Source organism: Theobroma cacao, chromosome 6 (genome assembly GCF_053813885.1).
Source record: "Theobroma cacao isolate CCN51 chromosome 6, ASM5381388v1, whole genome shotgun sequence".
NCBI lineage: Eukaryota > Viridiplantae > Streptophyta > Magnoliopsida > Malvales > Malvaceae > Theobroma > Theobroma cacao.
In genome coordinates this window covers 24,307,954-24,324,922 of record NC_142644.1, presented here as the reverse complement: position 1 = coordinate 24,324,922, position 16,969 = coordinate 24,307,954, and the positions used below count along the sequence as shown (strand labels likewise).

General features: G+C 33.7%; 1 pseudogene; it reads right to left on the bottom strand.

Annotated features, from left to right (window-relative positions):
- Positions 1–1,941: 1,941 nt before the first annotated feature.
- On the bottom strand, positions 1,942–15,405 carry LOC18596065 (LRR receptor-like serine/threonine-protein kinase IOS1; annotated as a pseudogene).
- Between the last annotated feature and the right edge of the window lie 1,564 nt (positions 15,406–16,969).

Sequence of the window (16,969 nt, the reverse complement as noted above, 5' to 3'; positions counted from 1 at the left end):
AAACGTATCTTTACTAGTGAGACAGCCCAACAATTTGTTGATTGCTCACCCCCTATAAAGAGTTTACAAGCATTTCACTAATAGCTATTATAATGTTTGAGATAAAAATATCCTTTTCCTAAAAGGTCTTTTCCCTAAAGACTTAATAAGTATTTTTAAAAATGTCACAAAGTGCCATTACAATGTTTAAAAGGAGGATATCTCTTTTGAAAATACAAAAGACTTAAACTTTTAGGAAATTCTACCCTGTCATAATCCTATACACAGTTGACTCATGAAACATGACTTAACAAAACAGAAATAAAAAAAAAAACATGTGCAGGACAACCCTTTTAGCTTTTTACTAAATTAAATGAAAGAACCTTTGCGTCATTTCTTCCAAGCTCTGCAAAATGGGTTTTTCTTCTTAACAGTTTTCTTTAGCTTAAGAGAATGGAGATTTGATTGGATCATCATATCATTGTTTTCACAGCGACCGTTATGGTAAACTGGAGTAAGCCAACAATGATGATGCACTCCATCAATCCATTTGACTTCTGCAATTGGAGGATTCTCAATTTATATATACTAGATTTTTTTATCTGCGATTAAATTTATTGGTTTTTGGTATTATTTAAACTTTCTTGTACGCTGTAAGTAATCTGAATTGTTGTATGACCAAATTAATAAATTTAGACTTGGCCAAGAAAAACCAATCAGCTGATTTTAGTACGACTACTCAAGAGAAGAAGACTTTGCTAAATGCTTAGAAAGTTTGCCCAACTTTTCAAAGTCAAGAATAGCTTTCCATATGGTTGATGTTAATTATTCAATCTGAGATTATAAGCATTACTTTTCTTGCCTTGTTGTTAAGTGATAACGGATGAAGAACTAATTTTTGGCTCCATGAAGATATACTTTGCCTGAACAGATTAATGGACATTTGACAACATGCTTCCTCTCAGTCTCCCTAGCAAGTTCATAAAAGTTCATGCCACACTGCTTAACACGTGGCAAAGATTTTGGGTTGGGTTCTCCTACACTGGCCTTACTTTTGGGCTCAGCCCGAAAGGCTAGGCCGAATGAACTCAGCTGCTTCATGCGGTTTTCATTATTCTTTTATCTAAATTATTTTATTTTATTTTATGACGAGCGCCGTATACTCCTCAGAATTAGTACTTTTTGGGAGATAAAGTCACACCTTAACTGTACGGGAGCACGTCGAGGGGCTTAGACATATATGTTAAATACCATTTGAGTTCAAAACGTTTAAATTAAGGGATTTTTATAATTTTCATGTAATAATATATTTTATTTTTTAAATCCTATTTCTTAGTAACATGAAATATTATATTCACACTAGAGTTTCAACAAATCTCTTCCAACTTTACTTAGTAAAGAAGTTGCCATCAGCTTTCCTGTACGAGTAAACTATACTATTTCTCTCTCAACTACCCATTCACTTTTAGGCCAGCACTCTATGAGTGTAACATCATAAATCACCACTCCAACCTCGAATCCCTTGTTACACTCACAAATCATCATACACCAACCTTGCATTTCTTGTGCGTTCAGATTCTTCCTATAATACTTCAACCTTTTACATTCACTTTTTAATAATGTGAAATATCACATTTATATGTGAATCTTCTTAGTACTTTTTTTTAAAAAAAAAATTCACATTTTTTGTTATAGAAAATTATGCAATAGATGATTAGCATGCAAGGTTCGAGTGCTCTATTTTTTTTTGTTAATTATTTAATCGATTTTCTTTCCTTGAATCTATTTTACTCTCATGTTACGAATTAATAATGAAACAACAGAATTGTCAATGCTAACTGCTTCGTAGAAAAACATAGACACTGAGCCACTAATACTCTATGCATATATTTTTGCAAGATATTACAACTGCCTAGCAAGGGACTTCCTTACGTGCCAAGTTCACAATAATTCTTAACAGCGTCATTCACTTTCATGCCTTCTCTTTGTCCTAGCGATCTCAATCGCCAAACACTCACTTAATTCCATCACGGCATGATTCATGGCCGGCCTTGCTGAGGACTGTGGAGATACACAAGCCAATGCTAATTCTATTGCTTTGGACAGGGAATTCATGTCAAACCTCCTTGTAATCTTGTATCGAGAATTTTTTTCACATCTCCATTTGAAAGCATGAAATTAACCAGTTGCTTATGTGAACAGTCTCATGGGATTTCCTGACAAATAGTCGGCTTGTGATTGTCTCAAGGAGAACAACCCCAAAGCTATAAACATCGCTTTTCTCCGTCAAGTTGTTTGAGATGATGTACCTGAAAGGTCAACCTGTGATTCAATTTGCTCTTTATGGCATGAAACAATGTTTATTTCTACAAATAGAAGTTACTTACTCAGGGTCTTGATATCCAGGTGTACCGGCAATTAATGTGGAAACTGGCGTATCATCATCGACAGGAAAGGTCCTGGACAGCCCAAAATCAGCTAGTTTGGCTTGTAAGTCCTCGTTTAATAAGATGTTGGTTGGGTTCATATCTCTGTGAATTATGGGTGGCTTGCTACCATTGTGTAATTGCTCCAATCCTAATTTTGAAGTCGAGTGATAATTCACTTGAATTGACATTGAAATAGACATGTAAAAGGTCAATAAATATTAAGCAAATCGTTTGCATTCTAACCTTGTGCTGCCCCCATTGCTATTTTTAGTCTCTGTTCCCAACTCAAGATATTGGTATTGCTGTCTGCATTAACAACACAGAATTTGTCTAAACCCTTCTGCTTGTTTCAATTCAATTCTGCCAGCTCGTTTGTTAAGCAATTTGCACTATGCATGCTTTTGTGCTTTAATATTTCACTATTCAAATAAATCCACACCTGAAAGATGATGTTCGAAGTTTCCGTTAGCCATGTCCTCGTAGATTAGCCCCTTGTTGGTGTCCTCATCGCAATAGCCAACTAAGCTGGTCAAATTCCTATGATGAATTCCTAAAAGTGGTTCAACCTGAAATTAAAACTCAAATGTTTAATAATTAGTTCAGTGTATTATAAAATGACTTGAAACTTCTTATAAAAGTTATCTACCTTTGCCTGAAACTTCTTATAGCTTTGAACTGATATTGAAGAAAACATCTTCACTGCCACTTGACTGCCATCCAAGTAGCCGTGGTAAACTGTTGCAAAGCCTCCCTTGCCAATAGCCCTCTCAAAGTTGATAGTAATTTTGAGGACCTCGGAGTAAGAGATCTGCGGATTTTTTTACTCTAGTAACTGATCTTCTTTGTTGGTTGTGGCATCAGCCTCCGTGGCTAGTGAGTTATGACAAGTTCAATAAGCATAGAACAATGGAAAATCTTTCTACACTGGCATTTCATATATTATATATTCTATTATGTTCTAGAGTTTTGGTTGTTTTCATAGTGGGCTCATACCTTGTGTTTTTCTCCTTTTAATACTCCGTAAAGCAGCCAATGCAATTACAAGTACAAAAAATGCAGCAGCTGATGCTACTACTGGTGCAATAAACTTCTTTATCTTGCATGAAGCTGATGAGCAAGGATTTCGATTTTCTTCAACACTATTCAATTCAATTGATGGTATATGAGAGTTACAATATTAAAGCCTATACTGTAAGACAAAACTACCAGAATATAATAGTTACTAAATGACTATTACATTCTACAGAAAGAGAAGAGAATTAGTCATATTCAAAAGGAAAAAAAAATAGTATTATAGTTTATATGACCCTTTCCACTTTGAAATGGTATAGGTTGTAGTGCAGGACATGTGCAAGTAATATTTTGCATAACGTTGTTGACAAGAAGCAAACCTTAGCAATAGTGACCCATTTTTTGATCTCTCAACAAGTTCAACTGGAACAGAACCATTGAGCATGTTGCCTCTTCAGCTTCTGCATGGCAATGTGATCTTTTAGTTTTCTTACTAAGAAAATTGCATTTCTACATGTAATAATTTCCAAGTTACTTACAGGACTCTGAGTGAGGTCATTTCTGATAGAAATTCAGGTATTGGTTCCATCAAACTATTGTCAGATAAGTCCCTGACAATGTGATAGAAAAAATGAGCCCATTGGTCTCTATCATCAATAGGTTAACAACTAATGGTCTAATGGCGCAAGAATGAGGAACTTACAGAATGTCTATCATGGTGAGATTTGATATGTATGTAGATATCTCCCCAGTCGATCCACTTGAGGACTAGTTCCTGATTGTATGTTCAATAGTTTATGAATAGGGAGTTCAATCAGGCAGAAAATTTAGTTTCCTTGATCATATAGACTCACAAGGATATGATTCTAGGTGGACCGGAGCCAGTGTAGCTGCAATTAAGACCATCCCACAAGTAATCTTGAGGAGCACATGGATCTCCTTGCCAGTTTCTACTTAGTCTGTACATTGACTTGATGTTTGCGATAGCTTCAACTAACATTTCCATAGTGACATTTAGTAATTCTTATTCTACAGACTGAAGACGCAAAGCATAAGCATTGAGTTGGGAACATACCATCCATTGGGTCTGTTTGTGATTGTAAGAGTTCTTTTACCGTATAGACCTCAAGGGCATTGAGAATAGGTGGCAAGCTAGAATTGTCAGCTTTATAGATTGAAAATTGATATTGCCTTCCGGTTAGGCCGACGGGGTGTATATAGTGGTTATGGATAAGTAATCAGGAGTAAAAGGTCCAAACCAGAGCTGTCCATTCAAAGAAATATTGAACTGCCGGTACTCATTGTCTTGGAGCTTTTTAACTTCAGCAAAGTGCATGTAAACATAAAATTTTGCAGTAGAATTATCGGCATCCAAGAGAATATCAATTGGCATGCTGGCATTTTTTGGGGTGGCAGCAGTTCTCATTACAGCCGATGGTGGTTGAAAATCATTATGACCATCTGAATCAATTGTATGTGATGTTCTAAGCTGGTTCCAACCAGTGAAACTTTGAGGCCTCCAGAGACGGTCGTAGACATCATCCTTATACCTGTGGTATTTGGTAGTTAGGCAAAGCAAGCGAGGTCATATGCTTACTGGGGAAAATAGCATGATATCATGATACAAAGTGAATGGCTGACCTGATTGTTTCATTGTCCTTTGAACCAATATCCAGCCGTGCAAAGAGATCCAGTGATCCAGTTTGAGTCTTATAAATGCTATTCATCAGATGCCTTAATTCCAGTGCTGATATAAAAGGTGTTCCATTGCCTGTATTGACCAGGCAGACATATAAATTGTTTGATGAGAGCACATGTATTATCTCTGTGTTTATGAAAGTGGATGCATTTTCCAATCTCACTGAAAACCATAGATTAGGTCCCAGATGCAGATCAAATGCCAGTGCTTTATCTTGCGAATCATAGTTTCCATACATGAAACTTGCTCTGATCAAATACTTGTTCCCAGTTTGAAGTCTAAAGTTGTAACAGTTTCTTGGCCCTCCAGGAAAGCTTCTGACATACCACATCTGCTGCTGAACATTTGTACGGAATTCAGGTAATATACTCCTACTTAGGCCTGTGTCTATAAAGGAAGCATCTGAACTATAGTTTAAGCCTGTAGTGGTTTCAGTATAGTTGGAGTTTCGTGGTAATCCACAATCTAAGCTAATGTATCCTGAGAGAGCAAGAAAGGCCTGAGTCCTGTTTATGGTGAAAGAATATCATCTGAATTGATATGCATAAATTAAGACATTGAAAAACTTGATTGATCTTGGCCATGAACCTGGAGCTGAATTACAACGGCCAAACCTCCAAACAAAGCCAGGGAAAAACAATTAAACATCTCCATCAGATTTTTAGCTTCTTCTGCATAGGAGAAGAAAGTAGCAAACTAGCATTACAATCCTACTAATAGTTTTGTCATTAGTTATATTATATAAAATATTTAGCAACTTGGTCAATTGTTTCTGTAGCAATCAATAACCGTTAGTACAACAATATTTTGTAGCAAACGGCAGATTGATACATTATTTAAGTCAAGAGAAGTTTCTGTTAGTTACAATTCAGAACTTATTTGTATGTCTTTATGACATGGATTGAACAAACACTTTGACCAAGTTATATAGTAGTATATTTTGACATCATTGTTAAATGAAAGTTCCGAGCATATTAACTTGATTATATTTTTGTTATTATGATATTGGTCAAGATTATTAAATATGGAACAAGGTTTTCAAATTGTCTACTCCATTGCCACTAGTTGAACTGGACGGGATCTTATTTTGTGGAGGCACATCTTTGATTATGAAAAGGAACAAGTCTCGTTGTTTGTGGAGAGAGGTGATTGTTGAGAAAGTAGGAAGGAACCCAGCTAATCTTCTGCCCGAGCCAAACACGAATAGGAAAACTTCTAGACTATGGAAATAACATCCTCAAACCCTTATCCCCTTCTAACGATTACTTTTTGCAGGTCAAATCTAACTTATAGATGGTGATTGGTGATGGAAGCAACATACGCTTTTGGACTGACAGTTGGGTGGAGAGGGGTGTGCTGAAAGATCTATTTCCTAGGATGTTCGCCCTTGCTAAAAATAAGGAAGGCTACGTTGGTCAGTTTGGCACTTGGGTTAGTGATAGCTGGTCATGGGAAGTGGAACTAAGAAGGAGGCCTCTCGGATGGGAAGAACAATAGTGGTAAGAGCTTAAAGCGACCATTGAGGAATACTACCTTTGTAAGGATCTTACGGACACTGTGACGTGGAAATGAGTAGCCACAGGAGAATATAGTGTCAAATCTTTTTGTAAACAGGTCCTCCAAAAGGATTGGGTGGAGGACAGGACATGGAGAAATATATGAAAAAACCTCGTGCCTCACCATATTGAGATCTTTTGTTGGCAGGTGCTGCACGAGAGGGTTGCTGTCAAGCAGGAGTTAGCCAAAAGGAACTTAATTGACTAGGAGACTACAGTGTGTGGGCTCTGCAAGAATGAATCTGAGTTAGTGAGACACCTGTTCCTCCATTGTCTTGAGGTTTAGCATGTGTGGATGAGATGGTGTAGTGAGTGAGGGGTCACTTGGGTTGTTCCAGAGGATTTAGTTATCTCGTTTAATACTTGGAATGCTGGTCCCGTGGGGAAAAGTGAGTTCAAAATCTGGTGCATGGCTTTCTATGCTATTTTGTGGTCAGTGTGGTTGTATAGAAATGATATGGTCTTTAGAGGAGTCACTTGGAATGCTGATAAGGTTTTTGAACTTGTTAAACTCAGAGTAGCCTTGTGGGCTCAAGCTAAGTGGCCTCTCGAGTACGGTGTGGTATTAGATACTTTCAAATATCCAGCTAAGGGCGCGATGGTTAAGAAAAGAAAGATAACTAGAGTCGTGGAGGAGTGGAGTAAACCACACAAAGGGGAAATGAAATATAATGTAGATGGGGCAGCTCAAGGCTGCCCTGAGGAGGTAGGGATTGGGGGCATCATTAGAGACGATGAAGGAAATACTAAAATTGTTTTTTCAAAAGTTATAGGGGTAGAAGATGCTAGTGCAACTGAAGTCAGAGCAATTAGAGAGGCTTTTTTTAACTTTCGCAAGTTCAAAATGGGCTTCCACACATTCTTTAATTATTGAAAGCGACTCAAAAAATGCTATCAAATGAACCAACAAGCCTTCTGAAGCCCCCTGTAGGCTTAGGAAGTGGGTTTTGCACATTGAAAGATTGAAGAAGGAGGTAAAGAAATGGGATATCAAACACATCTACAGAGAAACTAATCAACTTGCTGACAGCCTAGCTAAGGGAGGGGTGCAGTGTCAGGTTGACTTGTTAAATGTCTATGATTAATGTAGGTGGTGGGGCTCTGATGTGTTTTGTTTTTTGGCTGAGTTCAGTGTATCTTGTAAACTGTTGCGATGGTTCAAAGTTTCTTTGATTATGTTTGAATGCTGAGGAAGGCCCGTGTCTTTGTGCTTGTGTTCTCATAGGCGTTTTGTGAGAGTTGATCCTTGCTTTTGGACATAAAGAGTTAAAGGTGACAGTGAATGTAACTGCCTTGTGGTGATTGGGATTGAGTGATGGACTCTGATATTTGGGATGTAAAGATGATGTTGATGACTTTTCTTTTGAAGGGCAACCACAGATTGTGAATATTTTTGACTCAGGGGTTCCTTTTTGTTGCAACCACTTGAGGGATCTGGGTAGTTATGGGGTAGGGTAGTTTCGTGTGGCTTCTCCATAGCTATGTTAGGTTGCTTGAAAGGTGTTGACTTGGAAGGTTGTATACAGATTTCGACACTGCTCACCTAAAATGTTAAGAGGGTGGCGAGATGTGCTTTTATTTGGCTCTTGGAAAGGAATAGAAAGGGCTTTGCTGTTATTTCAAGGAAGGGTACTGTTGAATGAGTGTGGTGATGGTCTCTTGGTTTTCAAACCGTGGGGACTGGTTATGTTGATGATTAAGGTCTGTTACTCTCAAATAGGAGAGTTACAGACTTTAATCAAGTATGTACTTTTTCCAGAGGTGAACCTTTGGTACCCTCTGTTTTGAAATGAACAACAACTTTCAAAAAAAAAAAAAGGAACAAATCATACCAAGGTATTGGTATTTTTATTATAGGAGTGGAATATGATAACCTTAAGTTACTTTAAATAGATCATTAAATACAAGGTAGGATTGGATGGTTAATATAAGAAAACATATATAACTATAATAAGCTAATTGGATTTACCATTTCAATCATCAGAAATCAATGAAATGAGGATGTAGAAGAGAGGAAATGAATGATCTATGAACTGACTTTTTCCTTTATTTGTTAGAAGATCGAGTAGTATATTTGAACATTTTTCGGTTGTAGCATCAATGATATATCGAAGGAAGGGCAGATATGTTGAATTGTTATTTGACTTGACTGAATACTGCTAGCACACTATTCTTGTTAAGGTATTCTGCTGTAGAGAGCTAAATTGCCCAATAAAGCTATTTCTGTTAGTTGATTTGCTTGGTTGCTGATCATAGTTGACTTGGCAGAACGAGGTTTCCCTAGAAGGAAAGAGAGTTTTATCAGCAAGAGTTGCAAAGATATATTTATGAGAGACGACAATGGAAACCTGTTAATTTTCCCGCCCTTTTTGGTTGTAAAATTTCAAGGCTTGGCTAGTTTTCTTTTTCTTTTTGGTTTTTTTTTTTGGAAAAGGTCATTTTAGCTAGGATTTGGACCATATTTTCTCTTCGTCGTAGTATTTAGGGAACCAAAACTCAATCAATTATTAATAGTGGATATGTCAAATCAGTGATCACAGATCTGGTTTCAACTGCCATTTTGATTGTTTTTTCCTTGGCATGAAACTTACATGGTACATAACTAAGCCTTGAGGAATTTTTATTGCCTCTCAAGATACAAGCAATATTTGGGGGAAAAAACGAAGGAAAAACTTGCTCGATCTATATCATTCAAATGTCAGTTAAATTTAAATAATCAAAAACAAATATCTCAAATGTAATTAATAAATTTACTTGTTATAATTTTTATAATGTTAACATAAAATAAAAAATAAATATATTTATATTTTTTGACTAGAAAATTATCTGAACAAGCATTGTCTATAAGCTATAAGCCTTAAGATATGATCTCATTTTGACTGACCAGAAAACATAGTTCTCTCCAATAAAACCTGAAGGTGCTGAAGTGCTAAACCTAACTATAGCCATGGAAGAACAATCACAATCGGATGAATGACTAGCTCACCAAGGTAGATGTAGAAAAAACCAAAATCAATAATCCCTTAAGACCCTTTACTAGAGCTTTAATGCCATGTTAAAACATTTGAATATTCAAAAGATGAAGATGATGAACAGGGGAGAGAATAGTCAAGAGAGAAGGGAGAAAAGATTTCTAATTCACCAAAATGGCTTCACCACGTTTCATTTAACAACCAATATATATGTTGTTCAAAGAGAGAGAAAATGTAAAAGAAATAGCAAACCAGATGAGGCCATCTAGCATTACAAAGATCGAGGGTGATGGGATCAATGAAAAATTCCCTAGCACAATGACTAATTCAACTACCTATACAACACAGATTCACTAAGTGAAGTAACTAAATTTTGACTTTTAACCAACATAAGATAATCAATAAAAACAAGTGAAATTTAGGGATGGTAATAGGCATCTTATTATAAGGCATCTGCAGATACTCGACCCGATTATATAAAGTTAGGATACCCTATAATCAAGTTTGGGACAGGTTCGGGTAATGATTTCACTACCTAAATCGAGTTCTAATTCACCAAAATGGTCAAGAGAAGGGAGAAGGGAGAAGGGAGAAAAGATTTCTAATTCACCAAAATGGCTTCACCACGTTTCATTCAACAACCAGTATATATGTTGTTCAAAGAGAGAGAAAATGTAAAAGAAATAACAAACCAGATGAGGCCATCTAACATTACAAAGACCGAGGGTGCTGGGATCAATGAAAAATTCCCTAGCACAATGACTCATACAACTACCTAAACGACACAGTTTCACTAAGTGAAGTAACTAAATTTTGACTTTTAACCAACATAAGATAATCAACAAAAACAAGTGAAATTTAGGGATGGTAATAGGTGTCTTATTATAAGGCATCTGCAGATACTCGATCCGGTTATATAAAGTTAGGATACCCTATAATCAAGTTTAGGACAGGTTCGGGTAGTGATTTCACTACCTAAATCGAGTTCTAATTCACCAAAATGGTCAAGAGAAGGGAGAAGGAAGAAAAGATTTCTAATTCACCAAAATGGCTTCACCACATTTCATTCAACAACCAATATATATGTTGTTCAAAGAGAGAGAAAATGTAAAAGAAATAACAAACCAAATGAGGCCATCTGACATTACAAAGACCGAGGGTGCTGGGATCAATGAAAAATTCCCTGGCACAATGACTCATACAACTACCTATACGACACAGTTTCATTAAGTGAAGTAACTAAATTTTGACTTTTAACCAACATAAGATAATCAATAAAAACAAGTGAAATTTAGGGATAGTAATGGGTGTCTTATTATAAGGTATCTGTAGATACTCGACCCGGTTATATAAAGTTAGGATACCCTATAATCAAGTTTGGGATAGGTTCGGGTAGTGATTTCACTACCTAAATCGAGTTCGGGTAGGGTTCAGGTACTACCCCATGGGTACACGTTACCTGAACTCAATTACCATTGATAAATATTTTATTATTATTTTAATACTTAAATTAAAAATATACAATTTTACAAGCAATTTTTTTTTGTTAAAAACTAACAAACATATGAAAAGTATGGTTACTTTAATTATTTATATGATGACATTAATATATTAAATTAAAAAATTATTAGATTGTTAATCATATTTAAATAATATGAATATCATATCGTATTATAAAGGAATATAATTACTATTATATATATATATACTTTTAAACATAAATATATTTATTTTCTATTTTGTGTTTTAACATTACAAAAATTATGACTTATAAAATTATCAATTATAATATATATACTACTATTTATATAAACTTATAACATATATACTTAAAGAGAGCTTTTGAGATTAAAATAGTTTTGGAACCTAACTATTTTTTTAATTTCATGAAATTAAGGACAAATTCATATAGTTAATTAAATTAATTTATGAAACTATTATTATTAATTAACTTGTAATGTCTTACAATATATATAGTTTATATATTGTGTTAATTTATATGAAATATAATTACTATTATATATATACTAAAATATTTTTAGTATATATATACTTTAAATAAAAGTATATTTAATTTTTATTTTGTGTTAACATTACAAAATTATAATTTATAAAATTATTAATTATAATATATATAACTTTGTTTATATAAACTTATAATATATAAACCTAAAGAGAAGTTATGAGATTAGAATAGTTCTGAAACGTAGTTATTTTTTTTTAATTTCATGTAATTAAGAACACACTCATATAGTTAATTGAATTAATTCATGAAACTATAATTATTAATTAACTTGTAATGTCTTTTAATATATAAACTTTATATATATTAAGTTCATTTATAAGGAATATAATTACTATTATATATATATATATATATATATATATATATATATATATATATATGAGTGTGTGTGTGTATGTATATATATATATACTTTAAATGTAAATATATTTACTTTCTATTTTGTGTTAATTTTACAAAAATTATAACTCATAAAATTATTAATTACAATATATATACTTTTGTTTATATAAACTTATAACATATAAATCTAAAGGGAAGTTGTGAGATTAGAATAGGTTGGAAACTTAGTTGTCTTTTTTAATTTCTTGTAATTAAGGATAAAGCTATATAGTTAATTAAATTAATTAATGAAACTATGATTATTGATTGACTTGTAATGTCTTTTAATATATATAATTTATATACATTGGATTCATCTATAAGAAATATACTTACTATTATATATATATATATATATATATATATATATATATATTAAAATACTTTAGTATATATACACTTTAAGTATAAATATATTTACTTTTTATTTGGTGTTAATATTACAAAAATTATAACTAGTAAATTTATTAATTATGTTTGAGATATTTGTTTTTTATTATTTAAATTTAAATTTTATTATTTGTATGTTTTAATTAATTTAATTATTAGTAAATTATATGAAATATGTAAGAGAAATATTATTGTATATGGATATGGATTCGGATTCAGGTAATTGGGTATCAATGAATAGTATTTTAATAATTTTTTACACAATCGGGTTTTTAAACGGGATAGGGTAATTATAGGGTAGTGGGGATGTATTAGGGTTAGGGTTAGAGTAGTGATTTTAAAAAATATTTGGGTAGTTTATTTTTTATAAGGTTTAGGTTTGGGTACCTCAAAATTAATGGGTACCTTACTCGTTGACATCCCTTGTAAAATTGAATTTGACTGAAGAACAAAACGACAAGAGTAAAGCCTTGAAACGACTGTTGACTCAAGTCTTCTTATTCCTTTTGAAATTCAGGCTTCCTTCAAAGTCACCATTACCTATTCCTCTGCAGTAGCTTCGTTTCAGATAAAAAACCATCAATATTCAACACACCTCCTTGTTGTTTGAACTGTAAATCCCCAATTCATATCTCAGAAACATAAATTAATCCTTACTTAAACTTTTAGTAAAGATATCTACTAATTGCAGTATAGTGCCATAGTGCTAAATATCAACTTTTTCATCTTTCACAGCCTCTCGGATTACATGAAACTTCACTTTGATGTGTTTTGTTTTGCTATACTGCATGGGATTTTTAACAATTGAAATGGCAGATTTGTTGTCAATGTATAGTAATGTACCTTTCTCATAGTTATACATTAGATCATGGAAGACCTTTCTTAGTCAAATCACATGATTTGAGGCAGCAACAGCAGCAATATATTCTGTTTCTGCAGAACATTGAGCCACCACCTCTTACTTTTTAGAATTTCAACTAAAAACTGCACTACCAAGTGAAAAACAATAACCCAAGGTGCTTTTAGAGTCATCAAGACTTCTTGCCCAATCACTATCACAATATCCCATAAGAACATAACTTTTCTTCTTCTTAAACTTCAAGCCTAAATCTACTGTTCCTTTAATGTACCTCAATACTCTCTTAGTTGTTGCAAAGTGAGTTTATGAGGGACTTTGCATAAATAGAGACAGTAAACTAATAAAGAACATGATATGTAGTGTTGAAGCAGTTAAATAAAGTAGACTTCCAATGATGCTTCTGTACGTTGAACTTTTTGCAGTTGGGGTACCATCATCCTTGGTTAATCTGCAGTTTAAAGCCTAAAGAGTATCCATAGCTTTACACTTTTCCAAGTGAAACTTCTTCAAAATTTCATTAGCATATTTACTTTGATGTATGCAAATATAATCTAACCTTTGAATGAATTATAATCCTAAAAAATAGTGCATCTTTCCCAAGTCAGTCTTTTCAAATTCTTTCATCAACTTGTTTTTAAAAACATTTAAGAAACTTACATCTGAACTAGTAAGCAATAAATCATCAACATACAGGGAGATAATTACCTTGACAGAAACTATAGGATTGCTCACATATAGTGTAGGCTTATTTTGACTCCTTTGAAAACCTTCAGCAATGAGGAATGAGTCAATTCTGTCATACCAGACCGTTGAAGCCTATTTTAAACCATATAATGTTGTCACCAATTTGCAGACTTTATCCTCAGTCCCTAGTTTGATGAATCCTTTTGGTTGACGAATATAGATGTCTTCAGTAATATAGCCATTCAAAAAAGCTGATTTCACATCAAAATGCCAGATATTCCAACCTTCTCGAGCAGTTCAAGCAACCAACAACTTTATTATGTCATGCCTTGTAACTGGAGCAAGAGTCTCCTAGTAGTCCACACCATAAATTTGAGAATACTCTTTTACCACCAATTTTGATTTGTACTTGTTCACTATTCCATCAGTATTATGCTTTGTCTTGAAAATCCTTTATTCCAATTACATGCTGATCTGTTGGTTTGTCCACCAATAACCAAGTACCATTCTTTTCAATCATGAGCATTTCTTGCTCCATTGCCTACACCCACCTTCTATCTGTTGCAACTTCTACATAACTAATAGGTTCACACACTGCCACATTACACTTGGCATAAATATCGTGTTGTGACTCAGTACCCCTCATAGCAAGACTTTCATCTTCAATATCCATTTCTTCATCATCTTCTCTCACTAACAGCTCTTGCATCAAGCTCTACATATTCAAGGAATCACTAGTTGACTTTTCCCAATTTCAACAAGAATGTTCATCAAAATTGGTATCTCTACTAATAAAAATCTTTTGAGTCTTCACAATATACAGTTTGTATCCTTTAGAGACCTCACTGTATCTAATATGAATGGCCATAATGCTTTTTTCATCCAACTTGGTCTTGCTTTGATCAGGAACCTTTGCATAACAAATGCTCCCAAACACTCTTAAGTTACTAAAGGTTTGTACCCAAATCATGCCTCAAATGGTGTTATATCTATCACAGTTCTTATCTGTGTCAAGTTCAAAATATAGTTTGCTATATTCATAACTTTTGCCCAGAAGTGTTTTTATTGGTGGTTCTGAAATAGCAAACATCTTGCCATTTCCATTAGAGTTCTGTTTTTCCTCTCAGAAACTCCATTTTGTTCAGGACTATATGAAACAGTCAGTTGATGAGTGATGCCAAACTCAGACAAAAAATTTTCAAACTCCTTAACAGTGTATTCCTTACCATTGTCACTCTTGAGAACCTTTATACTCACATTTGCTTGATTTTCTACCAAGTTCTTGAACATAACAAAATAAGATAAAGCTTTTGACTTCAGATTCAGAAAGTAAATCCTGCAATACTTGGTTAGATCGTTAATAAATATGAGGTAATACTTACTATCAACTAAGGAGACAATTTTCATAGGATCTTCCATATCAGTATGTATGAGCTACAGCTTCTCGGATGCTCTCCATTTTTTTTTTTTTTTTAGGAATGGAAGCCGCATTGCTTGCCTATTTAACATGTCCCATATAATGACTCAAGTTTTTCAACCTTAGGCAAGCATTAACCAAGTTCAGAGTGTACATCCTTTGTAGAGAATGGTAGTTAACATGTCCAAATCTCTTGTGTCATAATTCAAAATCATCAACACAGTTGATAAAAGCCTTGCTTGCTGCACTTTTCCAAGCAATAGGGTAGCACTTGTTCTTCATCTCAACAGTTAATACTTATTCTCCTTAAGAATAAAAAATGGTACAAAATTGATCTTTAAATAAGAGTGCAAAGTGATTCTCAGTAAGTTGACCTACACTGAGTAAATTTGTGATTGGCTTCAAGGACAAAATAGACATCATGTATGTATTTGTTGCCTGCTTGAGTCTTGACAGCTATTGTCCCTATACCAAGAATCTTGAGAAATGATCCATCACCAATCTCCACCTTAGCCTTATAGCTCCTGTTCAATGAGGTAAATTGACTTTTATCTCCAATTAAATGATTTAAACAAGCACTATCTATCAGCCATAAATTTTCTCTTGTCTAAATTACTGATATCTCAAACCATGAACAACACCTTATTGGTATTCTCCACTTCCTCTGCAACTGCAGCCTTCTCATCAGTATGTGAACTTTTTTTTTTTACACACTCTTTCAACATGTCCTAGCTAACCACAGGACCTACACTTGGCATTTGGTCTAAACCAACAAATTTAGCAGTATGTGTGGTCTTCTTGTAGTGTATGCAAGAAGGAAACTTAGATTTTTGCTTTCTTGACTTGTCTTCACTTACTTTATTCCCTTTGTCCTTCTTTTCTCTATCAGCTTTTTTTGAACTACTACTACTACCCAATTTCAAGTTCTTAATTCTAACTACTAGAGCACTATCAACTGCTTTTTTTTTTTTTGTCTAAAAGCTTTCCTCTGTTCTAACCACTCTAAAGCATTCACAAGCTCCTTCAAGGTGATCTGTGCTAAATCTTTGAAATCCTCTAATGAGGAGATCTTAGTGTAATACCCATCACAAAATATTTATTATAAAAACATTTAGATTTATTAAGCTATAGTTTTATAAAGATAATAAATAGATATTATTTTAGTATTTTGTTTATTTGCAATTATAACCTTTGGTGCTTTAGTACTTAGAAAATAAAAGAAGGGTTTTTAAGTAAATGAAGAAGTTTTATTAAAGTCAATTTACTTATCAAGTTTAAGTTAGTGGAGTTAAAGTCAGTTTATTATTACGTTTAAGTTAGTGGGGTTAGGTAGTTTATAAGTTTTAAAAGAACAGACAACAACTTACGTTAGTTTATTCATCATATTCAAACAACAGACAGTCAGAAAGTTTAATACCAAGAAAGAAGAAAGACAAAGGAAAGGGAAAGAGATTGCTGATTAAGGTATGTTTAAGATTATATTTTCATAGTTTGGGTACAAAAACCCTAAATTAGTTACATTTTTTACTTTTTATTTAAATCTAGCACTTTTTCGATGACTTTCCG